The following is a 26,793-nucleotide window of genomic DNA, read 5'->3' on the forward strand; positions in this document are numbered from 1 at the left end:
TCTTCTTGGATTGTAATCCCCATAATCCCCACATGTCAAGGGAGAGACAATGTGGAGGTAAATGATTCATGGGGTCAGTGTCCTCCATGCTGTTCTTATGATAGTGAGTGAGTTCTCATGACATCTGATGGTTTTATAAGGGGCTCTTCCCACTTTGCTCAGCACATTTTTTCCCTGATGCCTTGTGAAAAAGGTGCCTTGCTTTCCCTTCACCTTCTGCCATAAGTTTCCTGAGGCCTCCCCAGCCATGCTGAACTGTGACTCAAATAAACCTCTTTCCTTTATAAATTACCCAGTCTCAATTACTTCTTTATAGCAGCATGAGAATGGACTAATACAGTAACTTGGTACCGATATAGTAGGGTGCTGCCCTAAAGATACCCAAAAATGTGAAAGCAATTTTGGAACTGGGTAATGGGCAGAGGCTGGAACAGTTTGGAGAGCTCAGAGAAGACAGGAAGATGTGGGAAAGTTTGGAACTTCCTAGAGACTTGTTGAATGATTTTGACCAAAATGCTGATAGTGATATAGACAATGAAGTCCAGACTGAGGTGATCTCAGATAGATATAAGGAACTTACTGAGAACTGGAGTAAATGTCACTCTTGCTATGCCGTGGCAAAGAGGCTGGCAGGATTTTGCCTTGCTGTAGAGATTTGTGGAACTTTGAACTTGAGAGAGATGATCTGAAATTGGAACTTACATTTAAAAGGGAAGCAGAGCAAAAAAGTTTAGAAAATTTGCAGCCCAATGATGCGATAGAAAAGAAAAACTCATTATCTGGGGAGCAATTTAAGCTGTCTGCAGAAATTTACATAAGTAATGAGGAGCCAAATGTTAATTGCCAAGACAATGGGAAAAAGTTCTTCAGGACATGTCAGAGGTCTTTATGGTGGTCCCTCCCATCACAGGCCCAGAGGCCTAGGAGAATAAAATGGTTTCATGGGCCTTCCTGCTTTGTGCAGTCTCAGGACTTGGTGCCCTGCATCACAGCCATGGCTGAAAGGGGTCAACATAGAGCTCAGGCTGTTGCTTCAGAGGGTGCAAGCCCCAAGCCTCGGTGGCTTCCACATTGTATTGGGTTTGCAGTTGCACAGAAGTCAAGAATTGAGGTTTGGGAACCTCCACCTAAATTTCAGAGGACCTAAGGAAATGCCTGGATGTCCAGGCAGAAGTTTGCTACAGGGGTGAAGCCCTCATGAAGAACTTCTGCTAGGGCAGTGTGGAAGTGAAATGTGGGGTTAGAGCCCCACACACAGTCCCCATTGTGGCACTGCCTAGTGGAGCTGTGAAAAGAGGGCCACCATCGTCCAGACTCCAAATAGTAGATCCACCGACAGCTTGCACCATCACCGTAAGTTTGGAAAAGCCACAGACACTAAATGCCAACCCATGAAAGCAACCTAGAGGGAGGCTGTACCCTGTAAAGCCACAGGGGTGGAGGTGCCCAAGGCTGTGGGAGCCCACCTCTTGCATCAGTATGACTTGGATGTGAGACATGGAGTCAAAGGAGATCATTTTGGAACTTTACAATTTGACTGCCCTGATGGGTTTCAGACTTGCATGGAGACTGTACACCCTTCATTTTGGCCAGTTTCTCCCATTTGTAATGGGTATGTTTATCCAATGCCTGTACCCCCATTGTACCTAGGAAGTAACTAACTTGCTTTTTGATTATAAAAGCTCATAGGTGGAAGTGACTTGCTTTGTCTCAGAGGAGACTCTGAACTTTGACTTTTAGGTTAATGTTGGAATGAATTAAGACTTTGGGGGACTATTGGAAAGGCATGACTAGTTTTGAAAAGTGAAGGGGACATGAGATTTCAGAGGTGCCAGGGGAAGAATGATATGGTTAGGTTTAGTGACCCCACTCAAATCTCATCTTGAATTGTAATCCCCATAATCCCCAAATGTCAAGGCAGAGACCAGGTGGAGGTAACTGAATCATGGGAGTGGATTCCCCCATGCTGCTCTCATGAGAGTGAGTTCTCATGAGATCTGATGGTTTTATAAGGGGCTCTTCCCTTTTCACTCAACACTTCTCCTTCCTGCAGCCTTGTGAAGAAGGTGCCTTGCTTCCCCTTCACCTTCCACCATGATTGTAAGTTTCTTGAGGCCTTCTCAGCCATGCTGAACTGTGAGTCAATTAAACCTCTTTCCTTTGTAAATTACCCAGTCTCAGGTATTTCTTTACAGCAGCATAAGAACAGACTAATACAATATCCCTTCTGTTTTAATTTAGAGGCACATTTTATTATTCTTAGTATTTTTCCTTGACTCACAATTTACTCCTCTTAATTTTAAAATACGCGATTTTGGGGGAAAGTAATTTCTATGAGTAGTTGTAAGGGTCACCAATTTTGGTATGAAACAGATCATTCTCTCTACATTTGAAAACAAACCAACAAAGTCTTGTTCATTATACTAAAGATATCATGTGTTCTAAGTAATTTCATTTTCTAGTAAATACACGATTAATCAAGTAAACATTTTGATTTAAGATGGAGTCACTTAAACAGCACACTTTGCTGTTTTACTAATATTTTATGAAAATGTATGCATTGATTATTAGAAATTTTCTACAGTAGTTTTGTAAACACATTGTGTATCTTCATAGTGAAGGATGTATAAAAGATTGGATTAAAAGAAAACTTTGTTATTTGCTAAACAAGTCTTTTCTCTCTTGTCACTATCTCCTAAATTTGAACTTAAACAAATAATTACATTAAGAGATATAAAATATGAATTCCAAGTCATCAATATTACTTTAGAATCAATAACTAGAAGGAATTCCATTTTAATAAATGAACAAATCCACATTACAAATCATTACTGAAAGTATCAACCACTCACTGGTTATGAGGTTTCTTATTAATTATTTTGGCATCAAAGAGAGAAGAAATATTCAGATACTGAGTCAGTTCTCTCACTGTGCTGTGTATATTTTCACTAAACCATAAATACTCAGAAATTTTTGAAGATTAAAAAAGTCAATGATGGAGTATAGGAGAGAAAAGAAATTAAAGTTTCAGGCTAGTGTTACTGATTAAATGATAATTACAATTGCATTAAATTCAGAAGAAAAATTATTTTATTTGGGAGGAGTTTGAACTCTTTGAGTTTGAGATACCACCACCAGCCTACTGTTGACAACGAGGCATTACAGTTTACAACCATGTTAACACAGCCACAAATTATGTTTAGAATCCTCTGCGAGGAGGTCAGAACTGAATATTAAAGTGAATAAGATTACTTTGAGACTAAATATGTGACACAGAAGTGAGAAAACTAAGGAAAAACACTATCTATAGTTTGAAAATTATATGAGAAAGAGAAGCAAGCAAACAGACAGGGAAAAGGTCAGAGATATTGGAAGATAAACAGATGATGGAATGGTAAGGAACCCAAGGAAGGATAGAATTTTTAGAACAGAGATAAAGCCCAAACCAGTGGTTTGGTGGTCTATAAAATTTGTACTGACATTCCTCCTAAAATAATTTTGAAAAACTCTAGCCCCTCACACATTTAAAAATATTCAACACAAGTATAAATAATTTTAGAGAATGTAATTTACAACATACTATAGATGTTGATATAAAATAGTGTTATATGACTCTTCTCAATATATTCAATGGAACATAAAAAACAGCAAGTTGACACTCACCATCATCTACTATAAAAATAGATTAGAGGAGGTAGGGTCAAGATGGCCAATTAGAAACAGTGGTGTTCAGAGCCTCCCATTAGGAAAACAAAACAAAACAAAACAAAACAAACAAAGCAAAAGAGAATAAGCATGTGAATCCTTCACTGGCAACCAAGATATCCAGGTTCTCTCATCAGAACTGACTAGGAGGCTGGCATGACCCACTGAGAGAAGGAAGAACAGTGTGGTGTGATGGCCCACCTGAGAGCCACACAGGGTAGGGGAGCCCCTTCCTTCCAGTCAAGGGAGGCAATGAATGAGCATGCTACCCAGCCTGGGAAATCATGCTTTTGCCACAGAACTGTGCAACCCACAGACTGGAAAATCCCACTCTCAAACCCATGCCACTGGGGCCTACCTGTCCCAACCCTGGAATGTGCAGATTCTTGAAAGCCTCTCAGCTGGAATCTGCTTAAGCCTACCAAACTCCTGTGGGAAGGGGTGACCAGCACCTGCAGCTGTGGCTGTCTGCTGTCTAAACTGTTTGAACTCCTTGGGGGAGGGGTAGCAGCCAGCACTGGGACTGGCAACTGCCTAACACAGTAAAGCTCCTTAGACAGGGGAAGGGTAGCATCCATCTCTGAAGCTACAAGCTCTGCTTTTCCCCTGCTAGAGCCAGGGAGACTGGACGGCTTGGTCCCAAGGCTTGTCCCCAACAGCCTAATACATCGGCCGTGGCAGTCTGCAGCCAGAGTGCCCCTTCAGGCCTGACCATGACCCATGCATCATCACTGGGCAGGGCTTTCCTGCAGGAGGAACTCCAATAACTCCAGGCAGAGACTCAAGGGCAGAACCCGGATCTCCCTGGGCCTGAGCCCCTAGAAGGAGGGGTGGCTGCAGTCTCTGCAAACCAGTAGACCTAGCCTTTCCTCCTGGTAGTTCTGAGGAATCCAGGCAGCCCAGTCAAGTGGATTTCCCTGCAGCAAGGCACATCCCCTCCACCAAGGGACAAAGTGCTTCATTAAACGGGTCCTATTCCCCATGCCACCAACTGGGTGAGACCCTCCAACAGGGTTGTCAGACACCTTATACAGGAGCAATCCTCCTGGCATCAGGTTGATGCCCCTTGAGGTCAGCGGTCCCAGAAGAAGGGGCAGACACCTAGTTTTGCTGTTCTCCAGCCTTCTTGAGTGACATCTCTGGGTGGAGGAGCAAATCAGATGAATAGAGCCTGAAGTGAACCGCCAGCAAACCACAGCATCCCTACCAAAGAGGAACCTAACCACTGAAAGAAAAACAAGCAGAAAGCAACAACTACAGCATCAACAGTAACAACAACAAAAAAAGCTCCCACAAAAACCCCATCTAAGGGTCAACAGTCTCGAAGACTAAAACTAGACAAATTCAGGAAGATGAGAAAGAATCAAAAATTTCTGAAAACCCAAAAGGCCAGAGTATCTCTCCTCCTCCAAATGATCACAATGTCTCTCCAACAAGGGCACAGTACTGGATGGAGGATCAGATGGACAAATTGACAGAAGTAGGCTTTAGAAGATGGGTAATAAAAAACTATGCTGAGCTAAAGGAGCATGTTCTAACCCAATGCAAACAAGCTAAGAACTTTTATAAAAGGTTAGAGGAATTACTAACTAGAATAACCAGTTTAGAGAGGAACTTAAACTACCTGATGGAGCTGAAAAACAGAGCATGAGAACTTCGTGAAGCATACACAAGTATTAATAGCTAAACTGACAAAGCAGAAGAAAGGATATCAGAGTTTGAAGACCACTTTTCTTAAGGCATGCAGACAAGACTAGAGAAAAAAGAATGAAAAGGAATGAACAAAGCCTACAGGAAATGTGGGAATTCATAAAAAGACTGAACCTATGACTGACTGGAGTACCAGAAGGAGAGATAGAGAATAGAAATGAGCTGGAAAACACACCTCAGGATATTATCCAGGAGAACTTGCCCAACCTAGCAAGACAGCCCAACATACAAATTCAGGAAATTCAGAGAACACCATTAAGATACTCCTTGAGAAGATCAACCCAAAGACACATCGTCATCAGATTCTCGAAGGTTGAAATGAAGGAAAAACTGTTAAGGACAGCCAGAGAGAATGGCCAGGTCTCACACAAAGAGAAACCCATCAGACTAATAGCAAACCTCTCAGCAGAAACTCTACTGTCCAGAAGAGATTGGGGGCCAATATTCAACATTCTTAAAGAAAAGAATTTTCAGCTCAGAATTTCATATATGGCCAAAGTAAGCTTCATAAGAAGAGGATAAATCCTTTCCAGACAAGCAAACTCTGAGTGATTTTGTTACCACCAGGCCTGCCCTGCAAGGCCTGAAAGAAGCACTGAATATGGAAAGGAAAAACTGGTACCAGTTACTGCAAAAACACACCAAAATATAAAGACAGATAACACTATGAAGAAACTGCATCCAACAATGTGCAAAATAACCAGCTAGCATATGATGACAGGATCAAATTCACACATAGCAATACTAACCTTAAATGTAAATGGGCTAAGTGCCCCCAGTTGAAAGACACAGACTGGCAAATTGGATAAAGAGTCAACATCCATCGGTGCGTTGTATTCAGGAGACCCATCTCATACGCAAAGACACACATAGGCTCAAAATAAAGGGATGGAGGAAAAATTACCAAGCAAATGGAAAGCACAAAAAAGCAGGGGTTGCAATACCAGTTCTGACAAATAGACTTTAAATCAATAAAGATCAAAAAAGACAAAGAAGGTCATGGTAAAGGGATCAATGCAACAAGAAGAGCTAACCATCCTAAATATATACGCACCCAATACAGGAGCACCCAGATTCATAAAACAAGTTTTTAGAGACCTACAGGGAGACATTCCCACACAATAATAGTGGGATACTTTAACTCCCCACTGTCCATATTAGACCAATCAACAAGACATAAAATTAACAAGGATATTCAGGACTTGAACTCAGCTCTGGATCAAGTAGACCTGGTAGATGCCTACAGAACCTCTACCCCAAATCAATAGAATATACATTCTTCTCAGTGCCACATGGTACGTATTCTAAAACTGACCACACCATTGGAAGTAAAACACTCCTCGGCAAATGTAAAAGAACTGAAATCATAACAAACAGTCTCTCAGACCACAGTGCAATCAAATTAGAACCCAGGATTAAGAAGCTCACTCAAAACCACACAATTATATAGAAATTCAACAACCTGCTCCTGAATGACTCCTGGATAAATAATGAAATTTAGGCAGAAATCAAGAAGTTGTTTGAAACCAATGAGAACAAAGAGACAACATACCAGGATCTCTGGGACACAGCTAAAGCAGTGTGTAGAGGGAAATTTATGGCACTAAATGCCCACATCAGAAAGCTAGAAAGATCTAACATCACAATTAAAACAGCTAGAGAGGCAAGAGCAAACTAATCCAAAACTAGCAGAAGATAAGAAATAACAAAGATCAGAGAAGAATTAAAGGAGATAGAGACATGAAAAACCCTCCAAAATAATCAGTGAATCCAGGAGATTATTTCTTGAAAAAATTAACAAAATAGATAGACTACCAGCTAGACTAATAAAGAATAAAAGAGAGAGGAATCAAATAGACACAATAAAAAAATAATAAAGGGGATATCACCACTGACCCCACAGAAACACAAACTACCATCAGAGAATACTATAGACACCTCTATACAAATAAACTAGAAAATCTAGAAGAAATGGATAAATTCCTATATGCATACACCCTATCAAGACTAAACCAGGAAGAAGCTGAATCCCTGAATAAACCAATAACAAGCTCTGATATTGAGACAACAATTAATAGCCTACCAACCAAAAAAAAAAAAAAAAAAAAAAAAAAACCCAGGACATACACATACATAATTTACTTATCTTTTGTGTTTATGTTTCCTTGTCTGTTTTCACTTACTAGCATGTAAGCTCCATGTGGAAGGCAGTAAGCTTGCTGACTTTTTCCTTCCTTCCTTCCTTCCATCCTTCCTTTCTTCCTCCCTCCCTTCCTCCCCCCTCCCTTCTCTTCATCCTTCCTCTTTCTTTCTCTCTCTCTCTCTCTCTCCCACACACACACATACACACACACACCGCTCTCTCTCCCTCCCTCCCCAAACACCTAGAATAATGGCTGGCAAATAATATGTGCCCAGAAGTGGTTTTATAAATAAAAAGCATTGAAACTTCACATATACTTCATTTGATGTATGGAAAATAGCCCCATAAAAAAATAAAATTACCAGGTCAGTCCCAATTATCAACCTCAGCTAAATCTGACATAAGTTCTTTCCAAAAGTGTCTGATTTCCTCTTTCCTTTTTAAATAATTGTGTTAGTACTCAACTTCAAGGCAAGCATCATAATTTTGAATTGGAATTCTAAAAGAGCTAAGTAAGGTTGGCAGGGAGATTCAGTAGAAGGATGAAGCGCAGGACCCTGTCCAGAACTGGTGACCTGGATAGAATGAGGTGCTGCTACCTTCAGTACTCTTTTTTTTTTTTTTTTTTTTTTTTTTGAGGCGGAGTCTCGCTCTGTCACCCGGACTGGAGTGCAGTGGCCAGATCTCAGCTCACTGCAAGCTCCGCCTCCCGGGTTTACGCCATTCTCCTGCCTCAGCCTCCCGAGTAGCTGGGACTACAGGCGCCCGCCACCTCGCCCGGCTAGTTTTTGTATTTTTAATAGAGACGGGGTTTCACCGTGTTAGCCAGGGTGGTCTCGATCTCCTGACCTCGTGATCCGCCCGCCTCCGCCTCCCAAAGTGCTGGGATTACAGGCTTGAGCCACCGCGCCCGGCCCTTCAGTACTCTTTGATGGTAGCCCAAGGATGAAATCAACAAGGGTAAGAATACACATTCTCATTACGCTGGGAATTCAGAACAGTTACACACATGACACAATCTCAAAGTTCTAAAATCAAGTTTAACGTTAAGGATATATGTATATAACAGAGACAGAGAAAATAGCCAGCCCAGGCCTTAATCAATATTTTGGATTGTCCCTTTATTTGCAGCCAGAAGGCTCTTTTACATCCTGCACTCCCCGACCCCCACCCCACCCCGCCCCTTCTTCCAGGGGAATGTATTTTAGTAAGATTGATAAATGAAAGTTATAACTCTCTTTTCTAAAATGGGAAAAGGAGTTGTCGTAAAGCAGAACTAGAGTAACACTTAAATCCAGGACCAGCTACGTAATTTGTGACTGGAAATGTACAGCTCTTTTTGTTTAAAAAAATTATTAAGAATTTTCAGATGATGACAGAGAGCATTAAACCAGGGTGTGACCTTGTGCTACTGCACAGATCACATGCCTGTGAAGCTGGCCCTGACTGAATGACTTCAATGTACACATTCCAGGGGCAAGTCAGTTTTGGGAAAGAGTACCTAAAGAAGGTGAGAACTTAGAAATAGATTCCCTTATGACTCTCCATTTTCATTTGTCTCTTAGAAAGTCTGTGTACCACCAGAGATATGTGAACTCCAGCTTATCTGGGGTTTCCCACAAACTACATCCTCAAGTAAGTTCAAGATTGAATTACACATTGAGAGGGTTTATGTCACAATTTTCTGACATCAGAAAATTCAAAAAAGGCTTTTTAGCTTTGCTTTTGAGTTACTCCTGTTGACTGCATGAAAAAGTTATAGCTCTGGGCAACACAGCATGCATTCCTTATTTTATATCTATGAAATCCACAAGATAGGAAGGCCAACTAAATCTTATCAGATACCAAAGAAAATAGAAAGTAATAGACCTCAATAAATCCTATAAAAATGCTACATATGTGATTAAGGTCTTTAAATTTATGACCATTATTAAAAACTTCCAACATTAAAAATGGATTTATAAGGAATTCTGTGTGTTTGAAACTATTAAAAAGGGGAAATAACTGAACAACAAAGTAAAAAAAGTTAACTGGGACAGAGATCAAGGAATTAAGCTGCATAATCACTGTGACAATGACTCAGGTTTGTTTAAAGAGGGTTGGATGACTCTTAAATGTTTATAGGACACCTCTCTGCAAGCTGATGACTGATCATATATCTCTGGAATATATTACATCAGGGGTCCTGGTGTCTGGGGTTATATATGAACAGTTGCTAGCTTCTGGTCTCCAAGGCTATACTACAGTCTGTGCAAATTAATTTCATTACAACTATTTATAATTAATTTCATTATAATTTCATGAGCATTTGAAAACAGTTCATCATGGGGTTTCTTAAAGTTTAGTTCCCTACCATCTACCTCCTTTGTATCAGAATCCCTGGAGGGACAGCCCAGGAAGCTGTATTTTTGAAAAAGCTAGTTTCAGAAAATTTTTGTATCATGAGATATGGAAAACTAAGGCCTAGATGCCAAATCTGATCCAACACCTGTTTTTGTAAATAAAATTATTTTGTAACACAGCCATTCCCATTCATTTGCCCATGGTCTATGATTTATTTCACACCAAACGACAGAGTTGAGTGGTTGAGTCACAGACTGTGTGGCTTGCAAAGCCTAAAATGTTTACTGTCTGACACTTTAAAGAAAAAGTTGACCAATCTCTTTTCTGTCCTTTCAAGCAAACTTTAACTTTTTCATCCCAATAATACTTTTACCAGTATTGATGATAAATTTTGAAATTTTGAAAAGCATTTCCATTTTTTGTCCTTAGTAGAAAAGTAGTGTTAATCTAGAGTGCATATTTGTGGTGAAAGGTGGTCTTTGTTGCTGCCTAAAAACAGAATGTCTCAGATGCAATCCATAGTCTTCTCGCTGGGGTTATATGTCAGCAAAGATTCATTCACTGATTCACATTTCAGTCTACATTTATAAAGCAAAACTTTGGGTCTTTAGTCCTTTGCTCAGACCCATAATTTCAGGATTGAATTACACTCCGCTCCTCTCTAGAGGCTGAACCTTGAGGAAAGACCACCCAGTTTTAGCTCTGCAAGTCTCCAAAACTCTGAGGCAGTCTGTGATCTTTTATGGCTAAGCTTTGCTTTCTTCATCTCTTGCATGGCTATGCAAACTTATAGCTCACAAGGTTAAAGTTATCATATATGCCTTTGAAAATATAGAAGTACTGAGATATCTGTCTGTCCCAATAAATACTCTATTAAGCTTATTTAAATAAAAGAAGCATCAGATGATGGCCTTGTGTGTTTAATGCTTCCTCAAAGGAATATACATGGAATATTCTGTTTGAGCTTTCTTTTTCCATTATAATCATGTGATTTTTGGTCTTAGAACATATACTCTGTTTGAATAACATTAGATGTGGATTACTTATATTGTGCACTACTCATCTGAGATGTTTTGACTCAAAGAATTCAGAGGGCATCATTGACAACAAATATGCCCCTCTTATTATTTTTACTAGTGAGTATATCTAGGCTCCAAAAAGCTTATATAACTCATAAATAGTTGATCAATACAATAACTATCTATTGAACACTAGACAATGTACTAAAGCTTTAGCAGTCCCAGATTTTGATCTGTCATCAATTGGTAATGTTCTATTAGGAGAAAATGATCAAAGCTATTTTATAGGGAAATTAATTGGCATTTCAGATGATTTGAAAATAAGATTTACTTAGATTATTAAAATTTTCAGGATGATTTGTTGATAAGATTTTCTATTTAGAAGACATAGTATGGAAAAGTGATGAAATGTTAACGCTAAAGGAACTTTAAAAATTTTTCGAATCCATGTTCCTTCATTTTATTTGAGCTATTTGAGGAGAGTTATTCCCTGCTCCATATAGATTATAATTTCTCTGACACTGGAGAATTTGATCCTTACCTCTCTTTCCTCCCATATTTCCCATACCCTGTAAAAACCCTATATTCCTGCCAAATGGAAGACTTACCTGAATGTGGTTTCTAATATCCCACCTCTTGCTTACTGTCATCCTGGAGTGTCCTATTTCAGGATCTATAGTCATTTAAGTCCTACCATCTCTTATCTTCACAAACTTAGAGCTAGCTTCTTTTGCCTGGAATGTGGCACATCCCTGAGTCTCTCTCTCTTTCTCTCTCTTCTGTCTGAGTAGTTGAGTCAAGGTTGAGTCCACTCAACCTTGTTTGGTGTGCAGAACTTGGGCCTTGGGATGATGATCAAGATTTAAGACACAATTCTGAATATAACTTTTGGTAATTCAAAAGACTGTGGTAAGTTTCATACAAATATTGTTACAAAAACTGAATTGGGTGATGTGTATTAAAATAATGTGTCTTTGAGAAGTTCTACACATAAGTTGCTATAGTCATGTATATATTTTAATCCTTATAAGTGCAAGCACGGTCTTATTTATCTGTGCATCCATGAAGGCTAGGAACTTGTTATATTTTTCCTGGTATAGTTAGCACCAAACATAATGCCTGGCATGTTTGATATTCAGTAAGTCTTTATTACTTAACTGATTGATAAATGAGTAAATTATTAAGAAATGAAAAGGCATTTAATAAATACAGAAAAGTATGTCCTCTCTTGTCCATTTTTATAAATTTTTTTTTTTTTTTTTGAGATGGAGTCTTGCTCTATCGCCCAGGCTGGAGTTCAGTGGCATGATCTTGACTCACTGTAAGCTCCGCCTCCTGAATTCACACCATTCTCCTGCCTCAGCCTCCTGAGTAGCTGGAACTACAGGCGCCTGCCACCACACCCGGCTAATTTTTTTTTTGTATTTTTAATAGACGTGGGGTTTCATTGTGTTAGCCAGGATGGTCTCAATCTCCTGACCTTGTGATCTGCCCACCTCGTCCTCCCAAAATGCTGTTGTTTTTCTTGGTCTGAACAATTAACAGTACATTAATCTGTATTTCCATAGTATTTGGAAAATAACTTTAGACATAGTTTTTGACTTTGTAACTTCCTTTGGCATGATTGTGACTTATCATATTGAATAGTAATTGTGTAACAATATAGTCATATCAGAATGAGATTAGCTATTTTATTTTGTGTTAATCTCAGTACCTTCACTATGTCAGACAAAATAGGTGCTCAATACATTTTTGTCACATTGGATTAAATTAAATGTGTTGCTTGTGCTCTTGTATCATCACTCTGTTCTCTCTATCATAAAGAGGCCTCCCATTCACCCTGCTATTCTGTAGTTTTGCCTTCTGAACAGTGGGGGTTTTTAGGGGATGACATGGGGGAGGGGAGATCCGAATTTGTATTTACTACATCTGAAGCAGATCATCGCATGGGGACATATGAGGTGTACGTATAGGAGTGAGGTCAAGTCAAAGGAAAAGAATGGCTCCCCTTCTGCTACATTCATGTGCCCTATTTGATATTAATTGCCTTTCTAGATGATCAAATATCTGGAATATGAAAATACAATTATGTACTTCTCTGAACTAAACCCTTCAATGGCCCTGGGGATAAAGTTCAAACACTTTAAAATAAGGTTAGAAAGTCCTTCTTCACTTGGTCCTCCTTATTTCTAGGCTCTAGGCACAAGCAGCCTCTTGCAGACCTTTGTACCTACTATTTTCTCCCTGCCTCTGCCTAGAACATTCCATATGCTCCTTTGCCTTCCTCACTCTTTCTCACCTTTCAGAAATTCCAGTGGGGCACTTAAGTTAGTTATCACGTAAGCCAGAGGGCCAGAATGGAAACTTGAGAGTAACATGATTAGTTACAGAAAACATAGGGAACCAAATTCTTCACATCCTGAAAGTTACACCAAACTTATTCCTCAGATATTGGTAGTTCTCAATGTCACCAACAAATAAACAACAAAAATGTTTTCTTAAGCATGCTAGTCTTCACTGGAAGAATCTTAAACAGAAAGATCACTTCCCTTCTACATTGGTCTTTGAATGAACATTTTTCTTTTCTTAATCTCTTTGTTTCACACATAAAATGCAAGTAACCCAGACTGATTAAATAAGCTTGTTCATCAAAAACAAAATACAAACACAAAATGTCATTTTGCATTTCATAAATATTTTTCCGGTCTTAAATCCACTGAAAAATACCCCCCACCAAAAAAAAAAAACAGTGAGACTTACAGATGAAGCCTTATGACTGACCACTTATCAAAGAGGCCCTGAGTCTTTCAGTACCTTCTTGACCAACCAGGCCTGCTCCCAGCCACACTTTCACTGTTGACTCTCCTCCCGGTTACCCATGGGAAGGTTTCACACCACTTTCCTTTTTTTTTTTTTTTTTTTCTTTGAGACAGAGTCTCGCTCTGTCGCCCAGGCTGGAGTGCTGTGGCCGGATCTCAGCTCACTGCAAGCTCCGCCTCCCGGGTTTACGCCATTCTCCTGCCTCAGCCTCCCGAGTAGCTGGGACTACAGGCGCCCGCCACCTCGCCCGGCTAGATTTTTTGTATTTTTTAGTAGAGACGGGGTTTCACCGTGTTAGCCGGGATGATCTCGATCTCCTGACCTCGTGATCCGCCCGTCTCGGCCTCCCAAAGTGCTGGGATTACAGGCTTGAGCCACCGCGCCCGGCCACCACTTTCCTTTTTATCTGCTTGCCATTTCTCACTAAGATTTGGCAGTCAGGATATGGCTTGTCTGGATTCCAAGGGCATCCGAAATTTAGAACCCAAATAGAAATGTGAAAAGGGAGGTTTGGGTTAACCTCTGGCCACTTGAAGGGCAGTCCTTTCGAACATTATAAGGTCCATAGTTCAGGAGAATGGAGAAAAAATTTAGAGCACAATGATGTCCTCTAAAATCTTAACGTGTACTGGAAGTTGACCTGATAAATGATCTCTCCCTATTAACTGCAAACAGACTTCCCTCCTTAATATCTCAAGTAGGTCAGAAAGCTTGTTTCTTGAGATAAAAATAATAACATTTTATTTCACTTTTCTATTTTTCAAATGTGTGCATATGAAACTTTTCAATAAGGACATAAAGAGAAAGGACAGTTTTTTCATAATTCCCATGTTCAATATAGTATAAAACTTAAATTTTCATCCAAATTACCTTACTTCTTTCTCTTAAATAGGTTATTCATTCACAACAACTTCCTGTTAAAAATGTTTGTCTTGAGAGAGCTATTGTACTAGAGTAAGCAAAGAGAAGTAAAATAACAATGAATATATTCTACCTTGAAACTTCGTAGGGATGATCAGATTATTTCTCTTTGTCCTGCTCCCATGGATGGACTTTCTCAAATCTAAAAAAACAGGATTATTTTTAAAGGAAATTAGTATACAGTGAAGAAAACCTAAAGGAATGAAAATTTTACCCAGAGATGTTTTTTGTATTAAACTACCAACTATAGACCCCAAATAGATACAATAATTAACCGTCAATGAATGAGCCAATGAAGTTGTAGGACATTGTTTATTTTGTTACAGAAGTTCAAATACTTCCCTGATTTTTCTCTAAAATAACACCCTGAACATATCTATAGTCCTTTTCAATTTACAAAGGGATTTTTTCTCATCTCAGGTCTCATTTGAGCCTTATAACAAAGGCTTCTTTTGAGTCAAAAGTAGATATCACTTTTAATACAAACTTATATTAAAATTTTATTATTCTTTCCCGTTTTACTTATTATACCTCCTAGTCATAATTTTCATGTTCTTTTAAAAAAATAGTTTATCAACCAAATTGCTATTTATTCAACACTTTTATGCACATGTCACCCTGCAGTTCTGAAATAAAACTGTGTAAAATATAATCTCCCCAGTGGAGTCTGTATTTTATTTGGATAGAGAAAAAAAAAACCCTAATATATATTCTAAAATTACAACTTATTTAAATAAATGTTTATAATGTTCATATGGTTAATGTCAAACACTCAAAGCATCATATATAAATTGATTTCAAATAAGTAAAGAACAGATACCAGTCTGATTCCTTTCAAGCAAAACTGTAGAATGTACATATTTGAGAATTTAAATTAGTGTTGCCAACCCTTGAAATTTTCACATTAAGATTGCACTTTTTTTTTTTTTTTTTTTTACTTAGCATCCATGGCAACATCAGGCCCATATTCCCATGTAGTTCACGTGAATGGCTTGGAAGGAAGGCAGCTTTATCCAAAAGAGGTAAGTTGCACCCAACATTGGGGTTCTGTAAGGAACTATCTTGCTACAACCAGCTCAGTTCATTCATTAAGATCCTGACCTCCATATGCAGCTAAGCTTGCAAACTCTGTGTTAAACTAATAACTGCTGTGGACATTTGGAAGAGTGAGATACCACAGGCTTGGGTTCTAGGGTTCTAAAGATAGGGATGTATGATATGAGTTTCATGGAAAAGGAAATAGCTTTATGCTCCCACAAAAGCACAAAAAAAAATAAACCAGAGGTGGCTTTAATAAGAAAGAGGTAATCCGGTGGGCTAGATCACAGTGTTCAGTGTATCACCCAAAGGTTCTTGAAAAGGGAAATCACATTGGTGTTCTCTTTTATCTACTCCAAACTGTTCCCTGCTTACTGCAATCTGACTACTTCCCAGTCAGGACATGCTTGTTGTGCTGGTCTGTTTAACCTTTAAAGTGGCAGTCCTCAGTGGCTGTTCATCCAGCATGATCTATCCACAGTAGACATGATCTCCCTGTCATGGTTGGTGACTCGTGGTCAGAGCCACTACTAGAGTAATATGCATGGGCTCCTATTGGGGATAAAGAAAATAAGAATACATTTTCCTGTGGCTCCTCCCACAAACCCTTCTGATAAGTAGTTGCCAAACAGTGTTCTTCAAAAACTGAAAAAATTGTGTTTCTGGATTATACTAAAGTCAGAAACACTCTAACTTAAATATTTACTTTTTGTTTGTTTAAAGAATATGTTGGAATTATACAGACAGAAAAATGGAATATATAATAGAATAACTATAAATGAACTTCACTGCATACACTCACAAAAAGTTTATTTTGCTGGCTTAATAAAATATTAATTTTGGTGGAAACTAAATGATTTAATATGAATAAAGTAAAGCAAAATATAAAAGGAATCTTATTTTGTGTAAAGAAGCAGTACTTGTAGAACAGAGCATGTAAAAACATGATAAAGTAACTAACAAAGTCACTGATTCCTATTAATTTCCCCAAAATACTGAATGATGTCAGCCTGTGAAAATGAATTGCATTACTGTCAAGGTAATTCGGTTGCCGTGTATAAGTTCAGTGGCTACAATGTCATAGTAATGAACATTAGTCTTTGTGGAAAAAAAGTTCAATGTGTGCTTTGGAATGTCCTGCATCTCTGCCCTTTGAAACTTCATCTGGTCCAAATTACCATCTGCTTCTAATTTGATTCAGTGGCAGAGAATGAGCTGGGCTTCTGTACTTGAGCCGAAGCAGACATACTTCATTAAGTCTGGTTCTCGTGTTGTTCTTTATATATCAGCTAAAGTTTATAGTAACTTTATATAGACTTAACAACTTTATGAAGTTCTATTCATAATGCAGAGTGTTGCATTTAAGTAATGCCTTTTTGGTCACTTAACTATCAAATTAACTTGAAGCTTGTATGTGATTTTTTAGCTGAACAAATAAAAGCTTCTGCTATATCTCTTATGTTATATTATTTTGTCTTCCCACCTCAGAATTGTTATCATAAAGCAATTGAATGTATTCATTTTGAACAGATTGGGTATATGTTTGCTAGGGGTCTAACAGTCACTGGCCTATTCAGTTTATCTAATATGTAAAGATTGCTATTATGTGCCAGGTATTGTACATAGCCTTTGCCTTCCTTGAATTATCAGGCTTTTGAAGAAGACAGACATTAACCATGAAGACCCCAAAGCCAAACCTGTCTTAACAGTTCAAAGGAGATGATTTGTTTACTCCTCGCTACTATTCTGTACCCACAGTGTCCTTGGGTGCTAGTCAAAACAGAACTGGGTGTGATCGGCTCTGGCCATATTCACCACAGGCATAGCAATGTGGTATGTGGATGCTGCTCGGGCAAATTCTCTGATTCCTAGCCTTGTTTTTCCATCCAGACAAAAATTCATCTATTCATCTAAGGTCAAATCTGGCCTGCTGCCTGTTTTTATATGGTCCAGGAGCTAAGAATCATTGATTTTACACTTGTAAATGATTGAAAGCAAATCAAAAGGAGAAGAGTATTTTATGACACATAAAAATTGCATGAAAATCAAATTTCAGTGTTAACAAAGTTATATTAGTATACAGCTATGCTCACTCATTTATATATTGTCTATGTCTGCTTTCACAGTACAATAACATATTGAGTGGTTATAATGGCGGCAGTATGGCCTACAAAGCTGAAAAATTTACTAACTGTCCCTCTATAGAAAAGTTTGCCAGTCCCTGGTGTTAAGTGCCATATTTTCTCTTTTCTGATTTTTCTCATTAATCTATTCACTGTATAATGGAAACTGCCTAAGATATTATTCGTTCATTTCTTCTTCTAGTTCCTGAATTTTTCTTCCACACGCACATGACAACCTCACATTACAAAACCCTACAGTTTATTATTCCCAATTTACAGAGGGGAGGTGACAGATGCACAGAAGCACATGACCCCTGGGAATTTGACCTGATTTTTTTCAGCCTCATAATGTGACACAATTCATTTACCTATGTTTAGGGTGTTTCCATTCTAAGGACAAAAACCACATTCCTCCAATTAGCTACTAGATGCCATATTTTGAATAAGACAATTCTATAACATAGTTTGACACATAATACATTTTGGCTTCTTAATTCCCTAAAATCATAAGGGGTAAGGTTACATAAGTTTTAAATGAATTTGACAATTAGCCCTAATTTCTAATATCTTTCCTCCTCTAAAACTTCTAAGAATTTCTATAGTATAAATATTCATAAATAGCTAATATATTTGCAAAATGGCAAAATTTGACCACTATAGCCAGCTCTAATGAGCACCTATTTAAATATCTAAGTATGCTACCTACTTACTGAAACTCTCGAATATATAACAGTGATAACTGATTTATAGGAGTGAATTATATTGTTTAAAATACATTTCATCTTCCATATTTATCTGCATATAATATGAATGACTGATTATAACTATCTAATATGTTCCATTTTAACGTTTTCCGTACACAGATAACTGAAAACAGTTTTATCTATCATAGCATAATTTCACATGCCATTAAAATGCTGACTTCAAAATATAATGAAACTTCATTTGATTCTCTTCATTAGAAATATTACAGCAAGCTAAATACATTTAAACCATTTTTATTAGATTCTTAATTCTGAAAAATAATGTTTTATCATGAAGCAATATACTTTTGTGCCAAGAGAAAATAATTATATTTAACCTAATTCTTTGAACAAGACCCAAATGCTTTCATTACATTTCAAAGACACTTCTCCAATTATTAATATTGAACAAAATCATACATTTAAATAATATGTGTAGGGAAACAAATGTCTAATATTTGGCTTATACAGAAAGAAAAAATGAGCTATAAAATTATTCCTCAGAAAATTAAAGAAGATGAGTCACAGATCTTTATATTATTCACAGCATAGACGCTTAACAAAGACTGGACAAATATTTGTTGAAATTGAAGTGGAAGCTCTGCCTTGAACTGTGTAACTTTGGCCAAGTTACTTAATCTTGCAAGACTCATGTATTTAATTCTAAATTGGGAATAATAAGATTATTTGCTTAGTGAATATGTAAAACGTAGATTCAATGGTTTATAAAATTTAAAGCTCTGGACTATTTGCCTGACACAGAGTAAGCAATCGCCTTTCTTTACCCAGACTCTTTCTCTTTTCTCTGTTCTGTCTTCTATTTCTTCTAATTATAGTTTACTATTCTCTTTTGTATTTCATTCTTCCTTGCCCACTGTTCCTATACTAGGTACTATTAACATCACTGGAAGAAATCAGTGGATAAAATTAGAAGAACTAAACATGCCAAACTTCTGTTTCAGTCCATTTCTAATCCCCTTTTATAAGTGATTGTTTTGTTGCTTTCTTCCTTAAGGTGAAGGAAAAGTAAAATTACCAGAGTAAAAGTTTGTTCTGGTTTCAGAAGTGAATCCCCTTCCTGGTGGGCAATCTGTGCTTTTCTGCATAAATAAAAAGAGTCTTTTCTATGGCTTAGATGAGAATAAGGGGGTGTGTGTGTGAAAAATAATTGCGTAAATATTTGAAGGAGTAGAAGTTTAACATATAACCAACTTCCCAAAACATTTTACCTGAGAACTTATTCTAACCCAGGAAAAGACATTATCAAAACAATGGCTGGATCAAAAGAATAATGGGCAATGCATTATAAAGCATATAATTATAGATTGCACAACTGTACTAACGATGAAGAAGACAAAGGAAACTGGTGGACATAGGACAGGGAACCACAGGCTATCAATGCACCAGTGAAGAATGGCTTTGGGTTGTGAATATTATTCATACTTGAAAACTTGAAATAATAGATCTAATTTCTCACAATATCTTAGAAAACCAGTAACAACATGCTAAAAGTAAAGGCTCTGCAATCTGTGCTTCTGCCATGTAGTTTCTGAGACTGCAGTGGATGGTGAAAGCAACTGTCTGGTCATATTTGGATGAGATGGCTGACCTCTTTTCCTGAGAAGTATTCATGCTGGTGTATAACAGAGAAGGAAATTGAAACCCAAGCATCTCTTTGGTTTTCTCAGAGCCTGCAGTTAATCAGTATTTGAACCTGAATCTCAAGGATCTTCTTATGCTAAGCCTGAGACCAGACCAAAAGGATACATGGCACAGTGTTTTTGACCATCTTGACCAGAACCACAAAACACAGGAAATTTCTCAGAAATGGATGTTCTCTACTGATTTCCAAACCTTAGGTATGTCCTCTTAGGTAAGTGTCAGGAAAAATACGATGCCTTTAAAAGAAGCTTCCAAGCCACAGAAACTACATAGAATAGAATTGAGACAATGTTTGACCTTGTGCCTACTTAATTTATGACATATTATACTTGTCTGCTTTTTTATTCTGAAGCTTTAAAGAAGAACACACTTCCTTTGCCCTCATATCTCTAAGGAACTTCAATAGACAATTTTTGTAGGATGTAACAAGAGACAGAAACGTCATAAGATAAACTAGTTTTTTTTTTTTTTTTTTTAGATTTTTGTATTATACCAAAGTAGTGATAACACTGCCCAATTCCAGTATTCAACATCTATTTAACTGGTTCTTAGTACAGCTAAGCATTAACTTCCCAGAGCAAGACATTGAATCCAAATTTAATTTTATGTAACTGTAAGTTCAGTTTCATTCAACAGAAATTTATTGAGTGTCTGCTGTATTCCAGACCCATACTAAGTACGGGGATGAATGAATTGTGAATTATTAACAGCCTCTGCTCTCCAAAAGTTTTTACTATAGTGAGAAAAATAAATTGCTAAGTAAATTAGTTTAATATTATATAGTATGGGCTAACTGGGAAGCAATAGGGATATATCAGGGATAGTTAAGCTACTTAGTCTCAACAGAGGAAAGGTTCTAGGAAGGAGAGGCTACCCTAGTTGTAAGTTGTAGTAGGAATAAGCTTTCTTTAGGGGATATTGAGCAGTAGAAATAGTCTGAACAAATCTATACAGTGTAAAATTTCATAATGTATACATTCTGCATATGTAGTAAATATGAGGAGGGCAAGATGAGACTGAAGAAAAGATCAGGGCTAGGTCATAGAGGGATTATTTTATGTCACACTGAGGAACTTGATTCTATAGGCAAGAGGACATCATTTAAAAACAAGTACATGGTAATGTCATCACTTGAAATGAACTTCCTAGAGTACATCATGGAGGATGGTTGTCAAAGGGGCAAAAGTAGAGGTAGAACAACAGGTAATAGGCTGTTGCACAGTCCAGGAAAGAGATGATGCAAGCCTGATACAGGGCAATAATAGCAGGACAGGAAATGGAAAAAGCAAGATGTGAAAATATTTGAAAATTAGAATTTCTAGGTTAAAACAATTGATTAGATTTGACATTATTCAAAGAGAGGAAAGCCTATGGCAGGCTTCTGACTAGAGGAAAAATTGGATAGTTGAGCCATAGACAATAATAATAATAGAAGAAGAGAAGAAGGGTTTAAGGATGCACGGATAAAATAATGAAAGAAGTTTGTCATAGTCACATGTGTCTTGCAACCAATATTCATATTTTGAATTTCTTTCTTATCTTTACTATTTATATATTTTGTATATAATTAAGTTGATACGGCATTTAAAATGATATATTCTGCCTTTCATTTGACAATAGCATTATTTTTTAAAAAATATTTTACATTAAAAATTATTTTTAAACATACTTTTCAATGACTGTATATTTCTGTTGGTGGATTTACCATGATTTTCTTAAAATATTACACCTAGGCAATAAAACACTTTTTAAGAAATCAATGAGAACTCCTTGCAAATGTGCTTGCTATAACTCTATATATTACAACTGAATTAGATGCTACCGAAATATTTGGTTAGATTGAAGTAGCTCATAAAGTATTCTACCAAAAAAATCAGATTAATATTTTTTAGCAGCAAGTAGTTCACAGGGGTCAATCAAGTACAACATATTAAGATAAAAATATTAAAAGTTTCCTTTATTCAAAATATTGAATAAATATTCAATATTTGTATTGTATTAATGCTATAATACGTTTGTATTAATGCTATAATAACATTATGTTCTGGTTAGACTATGGTCTTAGAGTTAAAAGAGATATATATCCAAGAAAGAAAACTATGATATTTGTCATCAATCTTTTTCCTCTTCTTTCCAGTTACATGGTTCAGAGGGACAAAATCTGCAGATAAAATAATTTCTTTTCCCAGAGCTGGTCTTAAGCAAATTCACATAGTCAATCACATAGATAAAATGTTGGCTACACTGCCTATTGTTTTTAAAAACAGGCAATAAATGAAACACAAGAAATAAATATGACCAAGTATTTATAATCCTCACTCCTTGGTTGGCATAGTGTAGAACTATTAAATATACAGACTTAATATTACCATTATTGTTGGGCTTCTCTTTTTTTGCCATATTCTCAAGAGGGAATTTCAGTATAGATTGTTGTCCTTTGGCTTCATCTTTTGGAAGCTCATGAAAACTGATATGTAGGTGGTTTACACTCAGTGCCAGAATCAACACTGTTTTTGTTCTGAAAAGCTGAGGATTTGAAAACATTTCTTCTTCTCATAAGGATTTACTCAAGTATTTATATATCCTGTAATATTTGGCTTCAGTAACGTTATTCCTTCATATTTTTGATATTTTCACTTAAAATAACATGCTTCATAAGCAAGGAAGCAAACTACCACTAAAGAAATGAATACAACTTTATTTCCAATTGTTTTTCTTCCTGTCACTGTGGAAGTTGCATTTAAATATATTTCACGCATATGTCCTATTTTCCTTAAGTGGAAATCCTAGTAATTCAAGGGGAAAATGATGATATATTTGGTACTATGTAATCTTTCACTGACTGATGAAGACCCAATTCAAACAAAGAACAGTCTTTGTACACAAAATACTGGTTCAGAGTAAGTTCAGATTTAGTAGCTTAGACTTTAGAGATTTGTGTGTGTGTGTATGTGTGTTTGCCAGGGTAGTGGTAACCAGCGGTTACCAGCAGATACTTAAGTTACTTGTTATGCAAAGTTAAATAGAGAAAAAGGAATTCCTAAGTGCTTATAGGCTTAGGAATAGAGCTGTGCCACAGAGTAAATGGTATTTCTGCAGGTTTCAGTCAATTTTGAGAGATTTTATAATCAACAATTTTTTTCTACAAAGCAAAAGGTGCTAAGGTGAAAAATAATTCATATTTTTGAACAATCTTTCCTGAGCACCAGATTAGTACACATGACATAACAAAAATATAAATATGAGGGCTCCAGGGGTGGAGGATGACTAACTAGAGGCACCCTGCACTCACCTCCTCCACAAAGAAGGACCAGAAGAGTGAGTAGGTAACTGCACACTGACTGGAGCTTCTAGGAGAGAACACTGGAAAGAAAATGACAGGGAAACTCTGAAGCATGGAACAAGGGGGAAACAAAGCAGACAGCAGGTCCAGGATCAGTTCAGAGCCAGGGGAACTCTGTATTGCAGGGAAAGTTAAGTGAGAGATCCCCCTCAGTTCATATTCGCACCACGGGCTCTTGCAATCCTAGCCATGGGAGAGCCCTTCAACCTTTGAAAGCCCTGAGACTAATGTAGCCCTGAACCTGACATCCCCATGATGACATTGTTTCAGGGAGGGAGTTTGGACTGGGTCCCACTGTACCCTCCCCCAACCTGCTGAGACCCAAGCAGTTGCAGTGTAGAGCTATTTTGAAAGTTGAGCCCCCAGCAAAATACATCTTACCCTAGGACCCAATCATCTTTGCATCTCCACATCCCTGGAACCCTGTTGATATCCCCCAACGTCCACTCAGGAAGCTGCAGTGTCATGATGCTAGCTGGACCATTGGTGTGGCCAGATCCCCAGCATTCTAACCTACAGTTTCCTGCACCCCATGGAACAGGCCAGTACAGTGGACCAAGGGGGCTGTCTTCAGAAAAAGGGAACTGAAGCATGCACTCTCCAGAGCCTGCCTAGCACCCCTGCCACTGACAGCAACCACGTCTCATCAAGTGATTTCATAACTGGTCTACCCTACCTGTTGCTGCTGCCAGCACACATGCACACCAACAAGGCCTAAGGACAGTCCTGCCTTGCCTGCTGCTGCTGCCAGAACCTAGGCATATCATCTGAGGACCTGCAAATCAGCCTGACATGCCCACCACCACTGGTGCCCAAGAGTACCATCCAGTGGTCTAAGAATGGGCCTGCCCTACACATTATCACCACTACCAGCACCTGTGCACATCATCCAAGTCTCTGCTATCACCAACACCAGTACCTGAAGTTCAAGAACCTGAGGACAGGCCCACTCTACACACTGCCACCACTTCCAGTGCTCAAGAAAGCTGTTCAGGGAACTGCAGATTGACCCACCCTGCCTGTGTCTGTATTGCCACAACCAGCACCTGTGCATGCCATTCAGGGTCCTGGGGAGAGGCCTGACCTGCCCACTGGTGCCACTGCCAGTGCCTACATACTTCTACTGTGGTCTGATGACAAACCCATCTCACCTGCCATCATGGCTCACTTATACTGTCTGTGGGCCTATGGATAGGCCTTCCTTGTCCACCTCCATTGATGCATGTGTTCACCATCCAGGATCATAAACACTGACCTACTAAGAGCCTGCAGGAACCTGTAAGGGGCTTGGGGAACATTTTGTTCAACCTGCCACTACTGCCACTTCCAGTGTTCACCTGGGGACCTGGGGACCACCCAACCCAGGCCAGCATTACTACCACAGGTACCTTCACACATCACTTAGAACCGAAGATCTGCCCACCCAGTCTGCTGGTGCCACTGTTGGCACCTAAGCGTGCTGCATATAGGCCTGAAGACTGGCTCACCCAAACCCACCACCACCAGCACCAGCATATGCTGTTAAAACCCCAAGGACTATAAACTTGTTAAAACCTCAGGCACGCTATGCTTGCCATCACTACCACAGGTATCCAAGGTCTGGCCCACTCTGTCCTACCAAAGCCTCACCACAACCTTCACTAACAACTGCAGTCTAAACCACTGAGGAACTTACAGGTACCACTAATGCTGACTACAGCCAAGAAAGAAACCATATGAAGATTATACTACTACATTCACCCAGAATTAAAGAGGAGTCTACCCAATAAACGCTATAGATGCATCAATAGGAAAAATATTTACCTACAAAAACCAATCTATAATATTGGAATCAGTGACTGTTATACCAGTTATGCAGATATTAAAATGAGGAAACAAGACATGTGAGAAAGCAAGAAAATATGACATCATAATTCTCCAGTAACAGATCCCAAAGAAAAGAAAATCTGTAAAATGACTGAAAAGAATTTTTAAAGTAATATTAAAGAAAATTAGTGAGATACAAGAGAACACAGATGAACAACACAAAGATGAGAAAAACAATTCAAGATCTGGATGAGAAATTCAACAAAAAATTAGATATCATTAAAAAATAGAAATCTTGGAAATATATAACTCAATGAATGAAACAAAAACAATTGAGAACCTCAACAATTGACTAGTTCATTTTTCAGAAAATAAAATGTCTGAACTTGAAAATAGGACTTTTGAAATAACCCAGTCAGAAAATAAATAAAAGAAAGTTAGTTGAAAGTTGAAAGACATCTACAATGAGAATTACAAAACACAGTTCAAATAAATCAGAGATGACACAAACAAATGGAAAAACAACCCATGCTCAAGGAGAGGAAGAATCAATATAATTAAAATGGCCTTACTGCCCACTGAATCTACAGATTCAATGCTATTTCTATCGAACCACCAATGACATTCTTCACAGAACTAGAAAAAGCTATTTTAAAATTCATATGGAACTAAAGATGAGCCCAAATAGCTATGACAATCTTACACACAAAGAACAAAGCTGGAGGCATCAGGTTACCCAACTTCAAACTATATTACAAGCTATAGTTACCAAAACAACTTGGTACTGGTACAAAAACAGGCATACAGACCAATGGAACAGAATAGAGAGCCCAGAAATAATGCTGCACACCTACAACCATCTGATCTTCAGTAAAATTGACAAAAACAAGCAATGAGAAAAGAATTCCTCCATCAATAAATGGTGCGAGGATACATTGCTAGTCATATGAGAAGATTGAAGCTGGAACCCTTCCTTACACCATATACAAAGATCAACTCAAAATGGATTAAAGACTTAAATGTAAAACTCAAAACTATAAAAACCCTGGAAGACAACCTAGGCAATACCATCCTGGACATAGGAACGGGCAAAGATTTTATGACTAAGACACCTAAAGCAATTGTAACAAAAGCAAAAATTGACAGTTGGAATCTAATTAAACTTAAGGGATTCTACACAGCAAAGAAAATTATCAAAAGAGTAAACAGACAACCTACATAACAGGAGAAAAAATTTACAAACTATGCATCTGACAGAAATCTAACATCCAGCATCTATAAGGAACTTAAACAAATTTACAAGAGAAAACCCCATTAAAAAGTGGGCAGAGGACATGAACAGACACTTTTCAAAAGAAGACATACATGTGGCCAACAAGACTATGAATAAAAGCTCAATGTCACTGATTATTAGAGA

Source organism: Trachypithecus francoisi, unplaced genomic scaffold, assembly GCF_009764315.1.
Source record: "Trachypithecus francoisi isolate TF-2019V2 unplaced genomic scaffold, Tfra_2.0 Lachesis_group10, whole genome shotgun sequence".
NCBI classification, from domain to species: Eukaryota; Metazoa; Chordata; class Mammalia; order Primates; family Cercopithecidae; genus Trachypithecus; species Trachypithecus francoisi.